Genomic DNA, 10,449 nt, shown 5'->3' on the forward strand with positions numbered 1-10,449 from the left:
CGTTTTATGTTTAGTAAATAAAAAATTTATGTGCTTATACTTGTAGTTTTTAAAAGTTAAGAATAATTTTTAAAAGTACCTAACAAATTTTTTTTTAAATTTACTTGTACTTATCAAAATTAAATTAAAAAATCTAATATAACATGTACATTAATTAATATTTAAATTTAATTCTTATATTAATATCTATTATAATATTTTTAAATTTTAAAAATTATTTTACCAAATACACTTGTTATTACTTATTCTTATTAAAAATTATTTTTAATTTAATATACCAAACACAGATACTATAACTTTTAAAAAATCTACTTAATATATTAAAACTGGATTTTCTTCCAACTAATTAAAGTGAGGTGTCAATTTCTCATCAACTCTTTTTTCCTCCAAAATGAAAATACTATTCTCTCCTAAATTTATTTTAAAAAAATATCTTTATTATAATTATATAACAATTTATTATAATTAGCATTTAATGAATAATGCATCACAACTAGAAAATAGATTAATACAGACAGATTTACAGACAGATTTAGTCTTTATTACAGACGGATTTTTGGTTACCGACGAAATTAACGACGGATTTTGTCCCTCTGTAAAAGTCTGGTCGGAAATTATTTACCGACGGATTTTTTTCCGTCAAAAAATTACCGACGGATTTTTACCAGTTTCCGATGGATTTTTCCTTTGTAAATTCTCCATCCATTTCCGAAGACGACGAACTTTCCGACGGATTTTTCGTCGGTAATTACAGACAGATTTTTCGACGGATTTTCTGTCTTAATTACAGACGGATTTTCGTCTGTAATTACAGACGGATTTTTGACAGATTTTTGTCTGTAATTATAGACGGATTTTTCGACATATTTTCAGTCTGTAATTTGAATTTTGGAAAATCATCTCACACTCTGATTACAGACAGAAAATCCGTCTGTAAATTCGTCAATAAGGTAAAATAATTTTTTTTTTAGATTTTTCTATTGCAAAATAAACTTTTTTCATACAAAATAAATAAAATTTAATACAAATTTTTATCTAATTGTATTCAAATATTTATAATATTTCAAAAAATAAACAAATTCATCGTATTATCAAACTAAAAGAAAAGTACTATAAATAAGAAGTCAATATAATTCAAAATATAAACAAAGTGTATTGAAACATCAACTATAATAATAAGTAACAACCATACATCAAAGTGTGTTGATACATCAACTATAATTCAAAATATAAACTCAAATTGTATTGTTCAACTATACCACTGATTGACCCACATGAATATCAAGGGACTCATATGTGTCCTGTAATGTGTGAGCACCTTCAACTTCAATCAGTTTCAATGAGTGGCCTTGAATCCTGAGGTTGATTGATGTTCTTAACCCAACATTGGACACTCTGAATTTGTAAGTCTTCCCTGCAAATAAATATAGTTGATTTAATTTTTATTTAGTTTCAAATAGTGAATATTAATGGAGATGGAGAAATGGTAAATTAATAATTAGTTATTACCTGCTTGACTGGTAAAGACAGCAGAATCTCTTTGCCCATTGATGAGAAGAGCATCAGGAATAGGAAGTTTCTTGCCAAAGTCCAATAGTCTCCTTAGTACCTGCAAATCAAAATTCTTTAGCCCATCTATGTTTTGATCATCAATAGTTCTTTGATTTCTATGTTACTCATTCAGCATCAGGAGCAGGGTAGGGAATGGAAATAATAGATCTTTGGGCAATGTTAAGTGCCGTAAAACCAATAATAAGTACAAAAAGCTTAAATAATAAAGGTAATAATAACAATCAATAGTGTAAATCAAACCGGTGGTATCCAAAGATACCAACATCATGAAGGATATTCAATAGCTTAGAAACCTACCAGGTGGAGAATTGGCCCAGTGGTGAAAAATTGGCATGAAAACAAGCACAATTGGATCCCAACAAGAAGTAAAACCAAGGGTATGTGAACCTGTCAAGTCCACTTGTAGGTTCATCAAGGAAGAGCAATCTAGGCCTCATCAAGATCTCCAAGGCAATGCTAACCCTTCTCTTTTCTCCACCACTTATTCCTCTTAAGTGCCAGTTCCCAATCGCAGTGTCTGTGCAATCCTAAAGCCCCATTACCACTATGGTGCTCTCAACAAGTGCTTCCTTATCCGACGGCGCCATCTTGTCCGATAGCCACAACTGAGCAGAGTATGAAATTGTCTCTTTCACTGTTAGTGTCCCAATCAAGTTGTCATCTTGTGTCACATAAGCCTGCATTTTAACCAAAATTTTACCTTCATAAAATTTCTTACTTCTTAGCAAAAATATCCATCCTTTTGGCTTCAAATAGATTTAATCGGTAATTTACATAGTCTTGCTATTTGGATTGAATTTTCTAACATAGAAAAATTAAGACGTAACAATTTATCTAAGGTTAATTCAATTTTGTTACACTATCTATTTCAACTATACATTATCACATTACATCACTAAAAAGCATATATATTTATGATTGGAACCTCTGTGTAATGATACTTAACTAATTAATAATTTATAACAACATGAAAATATAAAAGACAGTATAGACTCTTATCAAACTCTTATGAATCAGGAAGAAGAAATAGGAGTATATACAATATATAATATAATAATCAGTATTCTAACTTTTGAACAGTTAGAATTTGTAATATAAGTAACTTACAAATAATTCAAGTTCTTGAGGCCTCCCAAAGAATTCGGTATCTTGCCACTAAAATCGTTATTGGAGAGATCAAGTGTCTGAAGCTTTTCTTGGCTTCCAATTGCAGTAGGAATTTGACCGAAAATTGTATTATTCTGAAGCAACCTGTACCAATTAAGTATTACTGTAACTGCATCTACTTTGAGTGAATATAAGTTTATAATAAATCAATACACCAAAGAATTTGAAAATAAAGATTCATTCAATCAATAAGAGCAAAGGCAACTGATTCAGAACTGAACCAACATCCAAAGCAAGAACTACACAAGACACTTAAACGAAAATCCGGATAACTTACACAGATTGTAAGTTAGTAGGTTAACCATATGGTTTGCAAGCCTACTCAAGCGATCAGTAGGTTAACCATACTTTAGCTTGGCTAATTAAGATGTTAGTAATTTTTCATTGTTAAAAAAGAAACTATAGTAAAAATCTATAAAATTTTACCAAAATACCAAAAATGGAACCTAGTGCATAATATAATTTTATAACAGAGCCAATGACTAAGAAACGAGTAGAGTAAATACCATGGACAACTCTATCCTTTTAGAAGTAATATCAATTGGTTGACTTTTATCAATAGCTAGCTTCTTTGCTGGATTCAAATCCTTATCATCAGCAATAGAGGTAGGTGGTATAGAATCTACCAATTTAGACGCAACTAAGCAATTCCCACTAGGATTATGCCCTTCAATACCAACAACCTATCAAAAGATGAGATCCTTGTTTCATAACCCATAATTCCAGCATAATTTTTTACTTTCAAAGCCTGAATTAAACTTGCCATACCATTACTCACCTAACCAGGGAAAGAATAATCCATAATCGTATTCTCTTAGAAGGATCACTATCAAACTGTGATGAATGGATTTTGTATGGTTTAGAATTTCACAAATGAAATCTCGTTACAAGTATAGTTTCCAAACCAACAAAGAATCCTTTCATACAAAAACTTGGTTGTCACAAATACAAACCCCCATAAAAATAACCGAAATATTCAAACCTCGGGTCGTTCTCCCTAGGAATTGCAATAAAGTGTTCAATTATTGGTTATGAAGTATCTTTTGGGGTTTTTGAGATAAGAAACAAGAAATGTAAATGGCAAAAGAAATAAACTAACAACTAGAAAAGCTCTTGGCAAGGAATGAGAATTAGAAGTCCTATCCTAGCTATCCTTATCAATTGTGACAACAATTGTCCATTGCTCCCAATTAGTTAACCTCTAACCATGGAGGAAAGTCAAGTGGATAGATTAACTTGAGTCCACAAGTCCTAGCCTAATCTAGATGAAAGACTAGCTTTAGTGGCATCCAAGTCAATTAGCAACTTCTAATTATCAATTAACGAAGGAGTTAGATAACTCAAGAGTCACTAATTACTCTACCAAAGTCAAGAGGAGAAAAATCTAGTCTACAATCTAACCAAGCATTTCATCAAACACTTGAGAGGCATAAGAGGAAAATAAAAGAAATTGAACAACAACAAAACAATTCAACAATAAAGGAACATGAATCATAAATTGCATTAAAAGAGAAATAGAAGAAACAAAAATGCATCAACATAAAAGTAGAGAATTACAAGAATTAAATGCTAAACTAGAGAGAGGAGATGTAGAAGAAGAAGAATTATAAAAGGAAGAGTAAATCTAAGCATGAAATTAACCTAGATATAAGAAATCCTAATCTAGATCTAACCTAATCCTAATTCTAGAGAGAAAAGAGAGCTTCTCTCTCTAGAAACTAACTTTCCCTCTAAAAGTAAACTAAACTAATATAATGTGTTCAAAAGTTGTGATTCCCCTTCAATCCTTAGATTAAATAGCATCAGAGATGAGTTGGATTTGGGCCTGGAAAGCCCAGAAACTGCCCCTAGCGGATTCACTTTAAGTGGGTCACGTGCTAGCATCGATGTGTACACATACAGCACGCGTACGCGTCATGTACGCGTACGTGTCGCCATACGACCTCATTGTTTCACGCGTGCGCGTCTGCTGTGCATTCGCGTGGAGTGAATTTCTCCCAATCCTTGATTTTTCATGATTTTTCCACTTTGTATGCTTTTCTCTTCATTCCTTTGATCTATTCCTGGCCTTTTCAACCTGAAATCACTAACACACAAATCAAGGCATCTAGTGGAATCAAAGGTGAATTAATTTTAGCTAATTAAGGATTAAAAAGCATATTTTCACATTTAAGCACAAATTAGGAGACGATCATGAAACCATGCTATTTTAGTGGGTAAATGTGGGAAAAGGGTGATAAAATCCCCTAAATTTAGCATAGGATGCATCACCAAATAGCGGTGCATCAAATCTCCCCACACTTAAACCAAGCATGTCCTCATGCTTAAACCAAGAGATAGACAAAGGGTATAATCATTTATTAAAATGTAAACTAACTAAGTGCAATCTATCTATATGCAACTATCTAAATGCGTGCACTTGCTTGGTCAAAATAAATCAATTTCCAAGAAAATCAATATAAGCACAAGGGCTAAGGCAATAGCAAATCTAATCCACAATTGAATTGAGTTATTAAATATTTTTATAAACTTTCAAGAAGAGATGATCATAGTTGAAAACATGTAATTGAGCAATCGAACCCTCACCGGATGTGTTTGCACTCTAGTCGCTCAAGTGTTTAGGGTTGATTCTCTCAATTCTCTCCTAATCATGCTTTCCAATATTTGTTTCTCATCTAACAATCAACATTTATTTCATGCATGCATACAATTATCATGAGGTCTTTTCATAGGTTGTAATGGGGCTAGGGTCAAAGTACGATCCATATTTGGTCAAGTGGACTTGAAATTTGAATCTTTGATCAACTTAAACTTCTCACCTAACCTATGACAACCTATACAATTCAAAACTAACCTAACTACCCATTTTTTACTTTTTGACATACTCAGGCATTTCCCTTTTCATTTCACAACTCATATGCATTGATTTTATTTAGCTTCACTTTGGGGCATTTTCTTCCTTTTTATTTCTTTCTTTTTTTCTTTTCTAATTTTTCTTCTTTTATTCAAATTGTTTTCTTTCTTCTTTTTTTCTTTTTCTTTTTCTTTTCCTTTTGTTTTTCTCATTTTTCTTCTTTCAAACTATATACAAGAACATCAATGCATAAGGTCTATACATTTAATCAATACATGAGTATGCACCCAATTCCCAAATATAGAAATACAAAACACCCTTTTATCCCACCAATGTCCTAAGTTTCCCCATACTTGAATGATAAACACACTCACTAGCCTAAGCTAATCAAAGATCCAAATTAAGGACATTTATTGTTTTCTGCTTTAAGGCTTGTAATGTGCTAATATTAAGAACTAGTGGGTTAATCGTAGGCTCAAATTGGCTAATAATGGAAGATAAAAGGTAAGGCCATTTGGTTAAGTGAGCTAAATGAAATGATGGCCTCAATCATATAAATGCATGTATACATGGAATAATGGACATAAAGAATCAAACAAATCAAAGATTACAATTATAGAAAGAGACTAGTGCACACAAGAAGGGAAAATAAGTGGTTATAAGATGTAACCACATCGTTAGGCTCAAATCTCACATGCTTGTGTTCTTAGCTCAAAAATCATGTTCCACAATATATATATATAATTCAAGCAAGTTCAATAAAAGATTTTTACTCAAATCAATTGGAATGTCAATGCCCTATAGATAAATTCTTGAAAAATTTAATTATTTTGACTAAGCTTATTATGTATATATATATATATATATATATATATATATATATATATATATATATATATATATATATATATATATATATATATATATATATATATATGCAAAAATAAGAAAATGTAATTAAAAGTAAAAATCCTGAAAGACCTAAAAAATGAAATGCAAAAGTGTTGGGATTAGAAATTTGTCACCCAAAAGCGCCGAACGGTCGGACGACCTCCCCACACTTAAAAGTTTGCACCGTCCTCGGTGCATTTAAAGATGAGCAAGCGGGTACGACGACCCTCCAGATTGCCACCTTCAGCTGGCAGATCAACCGGTGCTGCGTGTTCTTTCTCCCGCTTCCGTTTTTGCTTGTGGTGCATCATTCATGAAAAATTGAAAGTAACACCATAAGATAAAAAAATACAAAGGCAAGGAAGCATACATTATTGGTATGAGGTAAATCACTAGAATTGAGTGAGTGAGTTAGTGTGACATTAATGAAACTAGGTGTGTGAGTTCTAAATTATGCGCGGTTTGGAATACACACTAGCATGAAAGGCGATGTCACAAAAGAAGCATACACTTTACACATTCTAGTGTGCTTGAGACACTTTAAGTAAGCTTGTAAGTTGAGACAAGCTATAAAGAAGCGCAAGAGTATTCAAGCCAAACACATATGAATGCATATAATCAAGGAACACAATGCAATTTAAGGTAAATGCATAATCATCCATCATTAAGAATTTGCCTAATTAAAGAATAGGATTCAAAACACATGGTAGCCAAATCATGCAATTCAAAAGAGTTAAAGTGCTTGGAGGCAAAGTTATATGTACTTGGTGTTCTCAAAATTTAAGCATAAAAAATACAAAACCAAGTAATGAAGTGTAACCTCAACAAGAGAATCCAACAACTAATAACAACAGTGATTATGCTAAGATAGCATTCAATTAGTAATAAGTAGCAAGCTATGGTAAACAAAATAAATAATCCAACACGTTGATAAACCCCATTTTTAGGGTTTATCTTGTATTGAATTTAGATGATTTTGTCAACTTTTCTCCCATGTATCCTTTGAAATAGCATGGTTTTGTAAATTCTCCTTTAATTGTGCTTGAGAGTGAAAACATGTTTTTTAGGACTTAAAATAGCTAAATTTAATTCACCTTGATTCTATTAGATGCCTTGATGTGTTTTCTAAGTGATTTCAGGTTTAGGAGGCAAAGATTGGATCAAGGGAATGAAGGAAAAGCATGTAGAAATGGAGAACTCATGAAGAAATGAAGGAATCGCAAAGCTGTCAAGCCCGACCTCTTTGTACTTAATCGTCTATAACTTCAGCTACAGAGGTCCAAATGATGCGGTTCCAGTTGCGTTGGAAAGCTAACATCCGAGGCTTCAAAATGATATAAGATTTGTCATATTTTCATCACGTATAGGGACCCGTACATGCACTGTACGTGTATGCACTGATGGCTGCACGTGATTCACTTAATGCAACTCGTGGCCAGCAATTTTAGGAGCATTTTGGGCCCAATCCAACTCATTTTTGATGCTATTTAAGCCAAGGATTGAAGGGGAATCACACACTTTACACATCTAGTCATTATTAGTTTAGTTTAGATTAGTTTTGGAGGGAAAGTTAGTTTTAGAGAGAGAAGCTCTCACTTCTCTCTAGGATTAGGATTATGTTAGATCTAGATTAGAATTTCTTACATCTAGGTTAATTTCATGCTTAGATTTACTTTTTCTTTATCAATTCTTCTTCCTCTACTTCTCCTCTCTCTGGTTTTGTATTTCAATTCTTGTAATTCTCTACTTTCATGTTGATGCACTTTTGTTCTTCTATTTTCCTTTAATGCAATTTATGATTCATGTTCCTTTATTGTTGATTTGATTTGTTGTTATTTAATTCCTTGCAATTGAGTAGTGTAGATTTACTTTTCGTGCGATTTTACTATGCTTTTTTTTTATGCCTTCCAAGTGTTTGATGAAATGCTTGGAAGGATGTTAGAGTAGAATTTTATGCTCCTGGCTTGGGAAGGTAACTTATGGATTTGGATTGATATAGCTCACTTGACTTTCCTTTACTACTAGTTAGAGGATGACTTAGTGGGATTGATCCTTATCAATTCTCATGTTGTGGTAGAGATCCTTGACCACCAACCTTTGCCAAGACCTTTGTAGCTATTAGTTTACTTCCTTGCCATTTATCTTTCATGTTTTTTATCAAAACTCTAAACATAACTCATAACTAATAACAAGGACACTGATACGTGAAAACTGTCTCTCGACAAATTTCCTTTCAGCAAGTGCACCGGATTGTCGTCAAGTAAAAACTCACTGTAGAGTGAGGTCAAATCCCACAGGGATTGGTAGATCGAGCACATATAATTGAAGAATTATGCTAGTTGAGCGAAATCAGAATTTAATCGGAATTACAGAAAGTAAAAATGGCGGGAAACTTAAATTGTAGAAAATTTAAGGAACAGAGAATTAAATTGCAGGAAATTAAAGTGCAGAAGCTTAAATTGCAAGAAAGTAAATGGGAATGGGGATTTAGCATGAAATTAAATAAGCAGAATATAAAAGAATGGGTAGATCAGAGAATGGGGAATTCATTAGGTTCAGGAGATGTATAATTCTCCGGATCAAATTCATTTTCATCTCTTCCGCAATCAATGCATTCATTGATCTCCTTGGCAATCTTAAGTGATTAGATCCCAATTCCTTGGCTCACCAATCTCTCTAAGCATGAATAATTGCCCAATTCCTTGATTTAAGTGCTCATGGGAAGAGATGAAGTTTGGTCACTGATTATGGGCTGGGCATCGCGAACGTTGGAGGCAGCGTTTGATGCAACGTTACACCTCCAACGTTAGGTTATGGCACGTACGCATATCGTGCGCTTCTAGGCATATGGGTCAAAATTACTCATTTACGCGTACACGTGATGCACGCTTCCGCGCGGATGTCAAAAATTACTTTTCACGCGTACGCGTCATGGACGCTTACGCGCCACTCAAAAATCTTTCAGCCCCAGAATTGATCATTTTCTCACAAAGTTGGGGTTAACGTTGGACCCCCAACACCACCTACAACGTGAACATTAGCCATGTTACAGAGAAGTGCTCTGTTTTTCTTCTAACATTTGAGGCAACGTTGGTGGTCAAACTTGGCCACCAACGTTGCTTCCCCTTCATCCTTTCCATGCTCCTTCTTCAACCTTCCTCCATGCTTTCCTTCACCTATCATCAACCAATGAATACATCAAAGCTGTGCTAAAATCATGAGAATTCTTATCAATCTTAGCATACAAGTAATCATAGCATAAATCCTCATGAAAATGCATCAAATTACTCATGGTTGAATGAATCTAGGCATACATCAATTTTTATCCAATTTTCTTACTTATAGCTCAAGAAAGTGTATAAAATCTATCAAAAACCAAGAAAAAAGCTAGTGAAACTAGCCTAAGATGCCCTGGCATCACAACACCAAACTTAAATCTTGCTTGTCCCTAAGCGAGTACTGAATTATTATGAAGAAAGAATGAAACAGAAGCGAGTATTCACATCAGCAAAGCATTATTTCATAGTTGATGGGGTTTTATGCAGAAAATGCAGTAGCTAACTTCTTATTGATCTTTAAGCACAGAATGTCTCCTTCAAGCATCAATTAACACACTGCTATGACCTCTTATTATTTACTTATCCTCGATAATTGCTTTTCTTCATTTTCTTTTCCTGTAAACTTTAGCTCAGTGTCATGTGTGTAGCAATTTCTCAACTTATTTGTGCTCAACACATTATTCACTATAGACACTTGGCTCACATTTCTTCTTAGAACATTGATGCCCAGCACCTCTTTGGGTTACTAAATATCTTGTAACTAGGTTGCTCTTGATAATGGACTTTTGGTTGATAATCCCGGGTTAGTTAACCCAAGTTACCAAGTGTTAAAGCACTCCATAGAATTTAATCATCCAAGCAGATCCTAGTACACAGACACTACAGGCATATGTCCTAAGGTCCAAG

The sequence above is a fragment of the Arachis hypogaea genome, chromosome 18 (assembly GCF_003086295.3).
Source record: "Arachis hypogaea cultivar Tifrunner chromosome 18, arahy.Tifrunner.gnm2.J5K5, whole genome shotgun sequence".
NCBI lineage: Eukaryota > Viridiplantae > Streptophyta > Magnoliopsida > Fabales > Fabaceae > Arachis > Arachis hypogaea.